The sequence below is a fragment of the Acinonyx jubatus genome, chromosome B2, assembly GCF_027475565.1.
Source record: "Acinonyx jubatus isolate Ajub_Pintada_27869175 chromosome B2, VMU_Ajub_asm_v1.0, whole genome shotgun sequence".
In the NCBI taxonomy this organism is placed as follows: Eukaryota; Metazoa; Chordata; class Mammalia; order Carnivora; family Felidae; genus Acinonyx; species Acinonyx jubatus.
The window spans coordinates 116,938,975-116,952,079 of NC_069385.1; the positions used below are offsets into that span (position 1 = coordinate 116,938,975).

Genomic DNA, 13,105 nt, shown 5'->3' on the forward strand with positions numbered 1-13,105 from the left:
TTTACAGATGGGAAACTGAGGCCCACAGTAGTAAAACAACCTGTCTGAGCATCTAAGGCTCCTGGGCTGGTTATTGGCAGTGAGGCCTTGTGATTCCAACTCCCACGGGCCACAGCTATCACTCACCCCTCAGAGAAAACAGCGAGGCTCGCGCTACACGCATGTGACCTCCATGCGCCGATGTGTGTCTACGCAAATGAGCACCCCAACAACACACTTATAAATACAAACTCCCGTTACATGTATTTGCCTACATGCATCTCCACAAGTCTGTGCATCTACCTGTATGTGCAGAGGGAACAGACACGGTAAGAGTAATGCCAGCATTTACACATCTTTAGGACACATGTATGCACATCTACGTGGATCCAGAATGTGCAACACATAAGCCCTTTCTACACAAAAGCAACAGATGCATACACGAGCCCCTAGCCCCATGGGAGGGGATCGGTGACACAAGCATGTGTCCCAACCAGGAGACTGAACCAGAATCAACTTCTAGGAGAGGACCTTTCTGCTCTGCACTTGCCCTCTAGAGATCAGACACTAATCTGCCCACCTTGTCTCAGCCCTGCTGCAGGAAGGGTCTGGGGTGGGGGTAGACATAGGACCCACCCTCCGGGAACCCTCCTCCCTCATAAAGTCCCCTGCCTGATCCACACTAAATCCCACCTAGAGGCCCCTCTGCCTAGGAGGCTCACAGATATCCCCACCCATCCCCCAGCCAGGTCCTGGGACTTGGGAATTATGACAGATCCAGTAAAATGGGCCCTTCCTCCTCAGAGGGGATTCCAGGCTCAGAGAACCCTGTCAGCCCCCCAGGAGGGATGGCATCTTGTGGAGGCGAGGTGAGGACGTCAAGTGGGGACTGGGGCCCAGGACGCACAGCGTGCCCCCACGGGATGCACTGTCTCCAGCCCAGCACCACCTCAGAAGGACCCTGGCAAGGATCAGTGCAGCCCCGGTGCCCCAGGGTGCTTCTCAGGGACCCCACGCAGCCCAGAGAAGGCAGATGCAGTCAGAAAGACCCAGAAGCCAACCAAAAATCAAGCAAAAAACTGTTAACAATAACAATAATAGTAATAGCCTCTTCCACATTTCATCCCACGCAAGATCCCTTCAGTGATGAGACTGACGCCAGTTAAACCAAGGCTATGAGCTATATGGCACATCCAGATTTCAGAGCTGTCAACTGCGAAGGGGGAAATCATCCTGGGAACAGATGAAATAGGGAATCTCCTTCATTCAGCAGATCTTACTGGGCACCCACCGTGTACCAGGGATCGTTCTAGGTGCCGGGACACAGCCGTGGGCAAAACAGAGTCCCTGCCCTCGAGGGTACGGAGCTCGTGGATGTGCTAACTCCTGCTCTCCTGCAGCGCCTCTGGCTGTCACAGCAGCCCTGCAGGTGAGGGCGCAGAACTGACGAGGAAACAGAGGCTTTAGAGGCTGAGCAGTCTGCCCAAATTAACAGAGCCAGTAAATCCCCGGGCTGGGATTCGAACCCACTGCTTTGCCAAGCTTTTTCCAACGCTTGGCATTGGTTCCATTAAGATCTGATTAGGACACATGGCAACAGCGACCCATTTTCTGGAAGTTTCATAACCAAGTTTGCTTCTCGTCCTTAGATCAAAGGCAGGACAGGGTCACTATATGCATTTGAAGGGCCAGTCAAGAAGCACGAGTGAAGACCGCCCCCCCTCCCCCAAATCACCTCAGAGGGGACTTCCAGCCTGACCATCCTTGAGCGAGAAGCCTGACACTTGTCCACAGGCCTGGAGGTCCTCAGCAGAGGGTCAGGTCAAGGCCTGGGCCAGAGGGTGGGGATGCCTGGCACCTGAGAGCTGGGGCTCCCTGGAGACAGTGGGGAGACCTCAGCTGAGGGCGAGGAGGGATTGAGTTCCCAGGCATTGTAAGCAGAGCCCCCTGCCCACCTGCCAGTCCCCCAGCCCCGGATCATCTTTCTCCTAAAGAGCCAGCTCCATCCCAGGTTTCCAAAGATAGCTGCCCCCCACCTCCACCCCTCCTGAGCCTGATCCAGCCCACCTACTGCCTGGCAGACCCCGAGTTCTGCCCTCCCATGTTCATACAGGCTCTGTGGGAGGAGCTGACCCCTGTCACCCCCTCTGTGCCCAGCCTGCAGAGCACCCACTCCCACTGTCAGTCTGATCCAGTCTCCTCTGCTACTGAGAGGGCCCCCAAGCCACCAGTGTGCAGCCCTGTAGTCTCCCACCTGCAGGTCTCAGGCGGGCTCAGGGACACCCCCGCACCACACAACACACAGACACGCCATGCCTGTCCTCAGCCCTATTCCTGGACCTTAACCAGGTTCCAGTCCCACAGGCGGACCAGTCAATATAGGAGGAGGGGGCCTCGGGCGACCCAGGAGACGCTGACCCCTTCTGTCACTACCTCCTCGTCCAACCCAGAAAACATTCACTACCCCCCCTTCCCAGCCCAGCACAGTTATCCTACAGTTCCCCAGTGCCAGGGCCAATGCAATCAGGGTTCATTAGCTGCTGCTTTGCATCTCATTTGCATAATGTTCTCACGACTGTCCAAATGCCAGAATCCTCCCCAAACCCCTGCCCGTGACAGGCAGGGCTGGCCAGCTCAGAAAATTCCACCGAGGGTCTGTGTAGGGGGCTAAACTGTAGGGATGGGGAAAGAGCAAAAGGAGGCAACTTCAAGTCTCAGACGCAGAAAGGCATCGAGAGGAAAAGCAGGAGATATGTACCGAGCACCTCCTAAGTCCAGGCACCACGCACAGTGCTTCACTTGTTTTTCACAATGAGCCATTTTACAGATGTGGAAACGGAGGCTCAGAGCTATGAAGCCCTGGCTATTCGACACCTGAATCCCAGGACCAGCAGCTTGGGCATCACCTGGGAGCTGGGAGGAAAATGCAGAATCTCAGGTCCCACCCCAGACCTCCTGAATCAGAACCTGCATTGTCACGAGATCCCAGGAGACTAGAGTGGGGGAAGTTCGAGTTAAGGGACTTGCCCTCCCATCTGAGTTGAGGCATGTCTGAACAAATCCCAAAATAGTTCCCGAGTACCTACTATGCCCAGCACTGCTCTAGGGAGCGGGACCCAGGAGATAACCAGACAACATCCCTAACCTCCTAGACATTTCACGCCAAAGCGGGAGACACGCAACAAAGAAACAATAGCAGTTCAAGTGGTGATCAGTGCTGTCAAGAAAAATAATGTGGGGGCGCCTGGGTGGCTCAGTCGGTCAAGCGTCCAACTTCGGCTCAGGTCGTGATCTCATGGTTCATGGGTTTGAGCCCCGCGTTGGGCTCTGTGCTGACAGCTCAGAGCCTGGAGCCTGCTTCGGATTCTGTGTCTCCCTCTCTCTCTGCCCCTCCCCTGTTCACACTCTGTCTCTCGCAAAAATAAATAAATGGTAAAAAAAAAAAAAAAAAATTTTTAAAGAGAAGAAAAATAATGTGGGGTAAAGACAGAGGATGAATGGGGGGACATTTTAGAATCCCTCTTTGAAGAGATGACATTTGAACAGACACTTAAATAAAGGGGGAAGGGGAGGTGATGATTTGCAGGAACAGTGCTTTTGGGCAGAGGGAAGAGCAAGGGCAAAAGCGGGAGTCACCTAGGCACGCTGAAGGCACCCCCAAACTGAATGGATGTTTTGATGGATGAACGGGTGGGTAGACAGAGGAATGGCAGGTAGAGAGAGGCAGTAAATAAGGTCGGAACAAAGAAGAAGCAGGCAGGGGCTAGATCCTACAGGGCCTTGTAGGACATGGGAAGGATTCTACTATCTTATTCTAAAGATGAAGAGAAGCCATTGGTTTTAAGATTTTATTTTTAAGTAATCTCTACACCCAACATGAGGCTCAAACCCACAACCCCAAGGTCAAGTCACACGCTCCACCAACTGAGCCAGCCATTGGTATTTTCGAGCAAGGGGGAGAAGGGATCCAATTTACGTTTTCAAAAGATCACTGTGACTTGTATATGGAAAAGTAGAAGGAGGCAAGGGCTGAAGAAGCAGACCAGTTAAGAGGCTTTTGAAATATTTATTCCCAACAGAAGTGAGTGCTGTGGTCGCTAAAACACATGTCCAAGAATATCTGTTCATCACAGCAAATTGTCTTCAAAGCACCTTTGTTCATAATAGCTCCAAACTGGAAGCAATGCGAATACCATCTACAGAAGGATTGGTAAGCAAACTGTGTGGTTTACTGCATACAGGAGAGGTAGGTCTGCTTTTTCGTGGCTATACAGGATTCCACACAGCAAATTCCACACTGGGGCTTGTTCACACAGCCAAACCCTATACAACAATGAAAACTAGCTGACGACCCACAACCACATGGATAACCTCAAGACACCATGTTGAGCAAGAGAAGCCAACCTTAAAAAGATTTAGGGAGTGGATTCTGTTTATATGAAGTTCAAGAACAGGTAAATGTTGGGGCACCTGGGTGGCTCAGTCAGTTAAGTGTTCGGCTCTTGATTTTGGCTCGGGTCATGATCCTACGGTCATGAGATCAAGCCCTGGATCAGGCTCCATGCTGAGCGTGGAGCCTGCTCCATATTCCCACCACCTCTCTCTCCCTGCCCCTCCCGTGCTCGTGCTTGCTCTCTCTCAAAGAAAGAAAGAAAGAAAGAAAGAAAGAAAGAAAGAAAGAGAAAGAGAGAGAGAGAAAGAAAAGAAAAGAAAAGAAAAGAAAAGAAAAGAAAAGAAAAGAAAAGAAAAGAAAGAAAAAAAGAACAGGTAAATCTTGACTTCTGATTCCTGGGCAAGATGGAGTAGATATACTTCTCCCTGTTCCTCTTGGAAAGAACAGCTAATGTCCTGGACATTATATATAAAACAAACCTACAAAGACTCTAAAAAGGGAGAGAAGAAGGCGGACTGACTAGGGATCTCAGGGCTCAAGGAACAACACAGCAGTGAGTTCTCTGGGTTTTCTTTTTGCCCAAAATATCTCAGATTTGGAGCTGGAGAAATCAGCAACTCAGAAATACCAATGACTGTGGACAAAAACAGCCCCAAGAGAAGCCTCTCCTCCCTATTGGAAGGACTAGGAAAGGTACAGTCTGGCAAATCAAAACCTTTAAAACAATAAATGCCCTGCTCTGGCCAAACACCATGGCAAAAAACTGCAGCCCCATCCCCTCTGCATGGGCAGAGACCAAGTGGGGAGCTGTGCCTGGGTGTAACCAGGGCCCATTCCCCCTCCACCAGGTGGTTACAGAGAACAGGTGGGGAGCTGGAATTTCCATCCCCACCCAGTGGTATCAAGGTACCCCACCCTCTCCACACTGGGTGGGGACCTAGGAGGCCTAGGAGGACTGTCACCATCCCTAGCAGTAACAGGTCAATAGGGACAACATGGGGAGCAGTAATGAGCTACCTTTGCCTTCCCAGGCAGGGAGGTATCAGTGGAGGTCTGTCTGGTGGGAAGCCAGAACTCCCATCCCTGCTCAGCAGTGAGGAAGCAGCCTTCTCCAATGAGCTGTCAGCGCAGAGCCTGACGCAGGGCTCGAACTCACGAACAGTGAGCTCATGACCTGAGCCAAAGTCGGACGCGTAACCCACTGAGCTGGCCAGGCACTCCGGGGAAGGTGAGCTTCTACCCTGACCTGGCATCCGCAGGAGCAGTCCCAGAGGAGACCTGCTAAGGCAGAAGATTTGAATAAGAGCCAGTGTCTCATAACAATACTCCAATGTCCAGAATACAATAGAAAAATCATTTGTTGTACCAAGAGCCAGAAAAATCTCAATCAGCAGGAGAAGAGGCAACCAACATAGGCCAACAGCAAGATGGCACAGACACTGGAATTATCTGACAAGGAAATTAAAGCTGCAGTCTCAAAAGTGCTTCAACAAGCAATTAGGAACACCCTGGAAACAAATGAGGAATAGAAAGCCTTGGCAAAGAAATAGAACATACAAAGAAGAGTCAAACTGAAAATTTAGGACCAAAAGGTCATTGGATGGGCTCAACAGCAGAGTGGAGACAGAGAGGAAAGAATCTGTGAACTTGAAGATAAAACAATAGAAATTACCCAATCTGCATAACAGAGAAAGGATGTATTTTTTAAAAAATGGGCAGGGCACCTGGGTGGCTCAGTCGGTTGAGCATCAGACTCTTGATTTTGGCTTAGGTCATGATCTCACAATTTGTGGGTTCAAGCCCCACATCAGTGCAGAGCCTGCTTGGAATTCTTCCTCCTTCTCTCTCTGCCCCTACCCCACTCATGCTCTCTCTCTCTTTCTCAAAATAAATACATAAACTTAAAAAAAATAAAAATAAAAAAAATAAATGAGGACATCTGGGTGGCTCAGTTGGTTAAGCATCCGACTCTTGGTTTCAGCTCAGGTCATGATCTCACAGTTCGTGAGTTCAAGCCCTGCATTGGGCTCCACATTAAGCATGGAGCCCACGTGGGATTCTCTCTCTCCCTCTCTCTCTGCACCTGCTCCACTCACACTTGCTCTCCCCAACCCCCCCCAAAATAAATAAATAAACTAAAAAAAAAAAAAAAAAAAGAACAGAGCCTCAGGGCCCTCTGGGTCCCCAACAGAAGAGCCAACATTCATGTTGTTCGAGTCCCAAGAGGAGAGGAGAAAGGATGTGGGGCTGAAAAGTGTTCAGAGAAATGGCTAAAGAAACACCCCTCCTCCCCAAGAATCTATGGAGTCTGTACCACAAGGGGCACCACAAGGAAAAGGAGAAGGAGAGGAGCGAAGGGATTTGTATGAAGTCACACAGCTCATGGTGATTTGAATCAGGCCCTTTCCCTTTCCAGGGGTTCTTGGGCTTTAGGAAGCCCAAGAACCATCTGGAGTTTTGGATAAAATGGAGACTCTGGCCATGGCCCGCAGAGATTCTGATCTAGCAGGGGGTTTCAGTTGTCTGTGGCTGCACAACAAAGCTCCCCAGAATTTAGTGACGTAAAGCAACAATGATTTATTATATTTGGTCATTCTGGGGGTTGGCTGGGTTCACCTGGGTGATTCATCTCTTCTACAATGGCCTCCGCTGGGGCTACAGTGCCCGAGACAGCTTCTCCATTCACATGACTGGCCCTTGGCTGAGTCGGCTGGGCTAGCTCCCGGTCCCTCTCCCTCTCTTTCCCCCCAGGCTGTGGTCTCTCCGGCAGGGTACCTTAGACCTACTTACATGGACTCAGGGCTCAGGGCTCCAAGAGCAAACATTCCAAAAGGACAAATTCCAACGTGTAACTTGTCTTTCAAGTTATCTTATCTATCAAGCCTCCGCTTCCCTTATGCTGGCCAACGTCTCATTGCCCAGAGCAGGTCACATAGCAAGTGCAGAGTCAATGGTCAATGGCGGGGGAGAGTGCTACACCAGGATGTGCACAGCAGGAGGTGGGGTTCACGGTGACGGCAGGGAGCACCAGTGTGCCAGACCGCCACCGCAAGGTCAGCAGTGGGGCCCCCAAATTTGCATTTTTCATGACCTTCTTTCCAGGTAGCTCCCCGCTGTGATGGGGGCACAGGCATTCCAGTGACTGCTTTGCAAGAACTGGTCCAATCCTATTCCTACCCCTATTCTAGAACTCCAAGATCAAAGAGGTTTTTAAACCTCCATGTCTTCCCATCACTGATCAAAGGGAATGTCACAGACACAATTACTGTCTCAGGGGTGCAGACAGCCCAGGGCAGACACACACACACACACACACACACACACACACACACACACACACACTGGGTCACAAGAACCCTGTTCAGACATCAGCTTCTCCAAAAAGCGTGGGACCCTGGCTTTTAGTCTTTCTTTTTTTTTTTAAAGTTTACTTCTTTATTTTGAGAGAGAGAGAGGGCAAGCGTGGGTGGGGGAGGGGCAGAGAGAGGGCCAGAGAGAGAATCCCAAGCAGGCTCTGCACTGTCTGTGCAGAACCCGACGTGGGGCTCAAACCCATGAACCACAAGATCATGACCTGAGCCCAAAGCAAGAGTCGGACGCTTAACCAGCTGAGCCGCCCAGGCGCCCCAAGTTGGTTTTTCTGTTATTGGCATCCCAACCATTACCATCTACAGGGCTAACACGCCTGAAGACAGGATCCACATATTTAAATCACATTGAAATCATTCTTTCAAGAGAGACCCTAACAGTCTTCCCAACACTGCGGAACACTGGCCATGTCTCGTAAGTTGACCACGCCCGTACCTACAACTTAGAAATTCCACTTAGTGGCATAGGCTCTTGAGAAAAACTTACATATGCTCAAGAACACAAACACAAAAATGTCCTTGGGAATTGTTACATCAGAAAAGGAAGAAAACCTAAATGTCCATAGTCCGGGAAATTGATAAATTATGGTATAATCATATTACCATGACATTAGCTAACATTTATTGGACAGATATTGCCTTAAGTGCTTTACATGAATTCCCTTGTTTAAACTCAGAGCTTTCCTCTAAGGCAGGCATTATTATTATCCCCATTTTACAGATGAGGAAACTGAGCTACACAGCAGTAACTTGCCCAAGTTACTGCACAAAACTCACCGAGCTAGGGGGGATTTGAAACCAAATAGTCCGGCGCTAGAACTGACCTCCTAATCCTTACAGCAGCCTGCCTCATGGGAAACAAATCTTCCCTGACCCCCTGACCTTTCTACACAGACGTCCCCATTCTTTCCACATACACACTCATGTCTATCAAAGCACCTGCAAGATTTAACTGTAACTATCACTTTCATGCCAATTTGCTGGCCCCATTAGAGTGTTTTTCAATCCAGATGCACAGAAGAATTGCCTGGAACACTTTTTTTTTTTTTTAATCGTGATGAAATACACATAACATAAAGTTTACCATTGCACCCATTTGTAAGTATGCAATTAAGTATATTCGCATTGCTGGGCAACCATCACTACATACAATCTACCTCTAGAACTTTTTCATCATCCCAAACTGAAACTCTGTCCCCATCAATAAACTCTCCGTGCCCCCTCTTTGACCAGCCCCTGGTAATTACCATTCTACTTTCTGTACCTCTGAATTTGCCTAATCTAGGAACCTCATTTTAAGTGGAGTCACACAATATATATTTTTTTATGTTTATGTTTGGGAGAGAGAAAGAGAGAGAGAGAGCAGGGGAGGGACAGAGAGGGGGAAGACAGAGAATCTGAAGCGGGCTCGGCACTGACAGCACAGAGCCCGATGAGGGGCTCAAGCCCACGAACCACGAGATCATGACCTGAACCGAACTCAGACGCTTAACCAACTGAGCCACCCGGGCGCCCCAATATACGTTCTTTTGTGTCTGGTTTCTTTCACTCAGCATGTTTTCAAGGCTCATCCATGTTGAAGCATGTGTCAGAATTTCCTTCCTTTTTTAAAGCCGAATAATATTCGACTGTCATGCGTATGCCACATTTTCCTAATGCAGTCACCCACCAAGGGACATTGGGTTGTTTTCACCTTCGGGCCATTGAGAGCAACGCAGCTATGAACGTTGTGTTTCAGTATTCGTTCGAGTTCCTGCTTTCACTTCTTTTGGGTAGATACTTAGAAGTAGAATTATCATATTCTATGTTTAACTTTCTTGAAGAAATGCCAAACAGTTTTCTACAGCAGCTGTACCATTTTACATTCCCATCAGCAATGCAGAAGGGTTGCAATTTCTCCACATCCTCACTTGCTACTTTCTGGGTTTTTGTTTTTGTTTTTTTTAAATAATAGCCACCCTAATGGTATCTCATTGTAGTTTTCATTTGCATTTCCCTAATGATTAATGAGGTTGAACATCTTTTCAAGTACCTATTAGCCACCTGCATTTCATCTTTGAAGAAATATCAAGCCCTTTGCTTGTTTTTTTTATTTTTATTTTTAATTTTATTCCGTAGGCTCCACGCTCAGAGTGGAGCCCAACTCTGGGCTTGAACTCACAACCCTGAGATCAAAACCTGAGCTGAGATCCAGAGTCTGAAGCTTAACTGAGCCACCCAAGCACCCCCACTTTGCTTATTTTTTGACCAGGTTCTTGGTTCTTTGAGTTGGAGGTTGTTGGGTTTTTTTAACTTTTAAAACAATATTTATTTTCAGAGAAAGAGAGAGAGCACAGGTGGAGGAGGGGCAGAGAGGGAGACTGAGAATCCCAAGCAGGCTCCACACTGTCAGCATAGAACCCAATTCTGGGGTCAATCTCATGAACCATGAGATCATGACCGGAGCTGAAATCAAGAGTCGGACACTTAACTGACGGAACCACCCAGGCACCCCTAGTTGTAGGAGTTCTTTATATATTTCGAATATTAATCCCATATCAGATATATAATTTGCAAATATTTTCTCCCATTCTGTATGTTTTCTTTTCACTTTCTTGATAGTATCCTTTGATGCACAAAAGTCTTAAATTCTGATGAAGTACAATTTACTTAAACTTTTTGTTGTTGTTGCCTGTGCTTTTGGTACATTTCCAAGAAATCATTGCCAAATTCGCTGACATGAAGACTCCCCCTGCCTCATGCTTGCTTCTAAGAGTTTTAGTTCTTAACACTTAGGTCATTGATCTGTTTGAGTGAGTTTTTGTACATGATATGAGGCAAGGGTTGAACTTCATTCTTTTGCATGTGGATATCCACTTTTCTTACCTAGGACACTTAAAAAATTCCTCAAGGCCAGGCTGCACCCCTCTCTATGCACCACTCTCCACGGGTGGGGGGGCAAGCATCAGTGAGAACAAAGCCTCTCAGGTGGTTCCCAAACACATCCTGGGCTGAGAACCGCTGACTTACTGCCCTGAAGTCTCAGTCCCAGGCCATCTTGTATTGCTCTCGGCCCAGTTTCTAGCACAGGTGTGGCCCACGGAGGTATTCAACGGGGTTCACGCCGGGCCTCGGGGGACTGCGGGAGATTCTGGCCCTGGAACTTTTCAAACAGATGGTTCTCCGGCATCTTCCACACTATGCCGGGAGCATCTAAGGAGATAAGTGAGAACTGGCCATGGGTCAGCTCCAGGGAAATGTGGGTAGGCTCAGGAGAGACCACAGAGCTAGATGGTAACAGGGCACCAGACAGTGTGGGCCAGGATGTCCACACCACAGAATCAGAAGTCTGGCTGCTGGGGAGGGCTGCCTGGGGGCAGGGCTGGGGTACAGTCTGGAGGGCCAGAGAAGAAGAGGAGTTCATAGGAGGAGGAGCTCCAGCAGAGGCATATAGGTGAGCACACCTGGACCAAATGGGGAAGCCTTGCTGGAGAAGCTTCCCAAGAAGGACAGAAGTAATTGTACGAGCAGCTGACATCTGCTGGGGGCCCTGTCTGCCTGTGCTTTCCATTGCTACGTTTCCTCATCTTTAACCTGGGAATAGCAGCAGCACTTGACTCACTGGGCAGCTGGGAGGATCACGCGACTTGGGACAGACAAAGCCCCTGGAACCATGCTTGACACAGCAGCAGTGGTCAATAACGCCAACTAGATATTTCATCAATACTATCTCCTTTGATCTCAACAGCAACCCTAAGAGATGTACACTATTACCTCTATTTTTTCAAAGAGGAAACTGGGGCTCAGAGAGGTAAAGTCAGCGGCCCAACAGCACACAGCAGGAAGGAGCCAGGACTGAAACTCTATTCTGTCCGACTCCAAAGCCGTGCACAAATCTTCCACCGAACCTGGGGGCAAATGCTGGATCCCTACAACCCAGACCTGGAAAGGGCCTTCCAAAACCATTGTGTCTCCTTCGCTTTGTAGAGAAAGACAGCCAGAGAAGGTTGGTGACAGCACGTAAGCCCCATAGCACGTCAGGCTGAGGGGCATCTGGGGCTGAGCCTTCCAGACGGACAGGACAGATCACCACGTTGGCCTCAGTCTCCCTGTGAATCAGTAAGCACCGAGTGCCCCAAACTGCAGCCAGCTCAACTAAGAGTGCAGTAGGGAGCCAGGGCGTCTTCCTGGAGGAGGGGGCAGAGCAGTTAGGGAGCCAGGGCGTCTTCCTGGAGGAGGGGGCAGAGCAGTTAGGGAGCCAGGGCATCTTCCTGGAAGAGGGGGCAGAGCAGTTAGGGAGCCAGGGCGTCTTCCTGAAGGTGGGGCCAGAACAGCTCTGCACTGGGAGCTCACCGGCCTGCCTCCCATCCCAGGCTGGCAGAGGTCACCCCGGAGGCTCCCAGGCCCCCTCCCCCTCAGCTTGGGCCTGCATCCCAGAGACCCCCTAACAGGCTCCCCACGCAGCCACCTACCCACCCACCCTGGGGAGGAAGTCAGGCAATTATAGATGACCTTTGCAAAGGAGCAGAACGTAACGTGGGCTCCATTTGCCTGTGCAATCTTCATAATTACCACAGCAATTATTCCCACTGAGCCATTGTGACCAGGCTTCAGCGCAGGTGCTGGGCCCCCCAACATGCCCTGGCTCCTGCCTCCCCCTCTCCCAGGCTGCCTTTTGTCCCTGTGGCATAATCTGCCGCATCTCCACTCCCCAGCTGCAACCACAGGGGTGGGCTGCAGATGGCTGGCTCCATCCCCATTGCAGAGATGAGGAGACAGAGGCTCATCCTCACTGAGGACGAGTGGCCCGTAAGCAGCTGAGTTCTGGCGGGAGCTAGCCCTGAACACACCATCTGGGCCCCATTTTCTTCCCCCACTCAACAGTTTCCTGGGTGAGACAGAAAGACCCTCTGAGTAGTTCTCCTCTAGAAACAGAGGAGAAATGGAATCACGAGTTGCACCCATGGTATAATTTAGGGAAGTCGTTTCTAAACCTGGATGGGTAATGAGATCTCTTTCAAAGAAAATGCACATTACTGGTTTCCACTCTGGAGATTCTGGAGTCTATTAATCTGGGGTAAAACCCAAGTGTTCCTGGCTTGTTTTAGTTTTTAAAGTTCCCTCATATGATTTCAATAATAATCCCAAGCTTGGGAAATGTTAGGGGGTGCAGGAAAGAATTCCTGAGTATCTTCTGTTCTTTCCCTCACTGTCAACTTTTCTAACAACCAACAGCTCCTTCTCTTTCACGTCTAACTAACCCCTGGAAGAGTTAAGGGAAGAGATGTGAGTCATTCACACTTTAGTATAAATAAGTTTACTCAGCCAGCTTTCTGCCGAATGTCTAGCTGAGATTCTGCCCATTTGGGGCAAGAGGAGGATGGGA

General features: G+C 49.5%; 1 protein-coding gene across 1 annotated transcript in view; it reads right to left on the reverse strand.

Annotated features, from left to right (window-relative positions):
• Nucleotides 1-13,105, reverse strand: part of PACSIN1 (protein kinase C and casein kinase substrate in neurons 1) — a 52,721-nt gene that overhangs the window by 18,040 nt on the left and 21,576 nt on the right. The gene's annotated exons all lie outside the window — the stretch shown is intronic.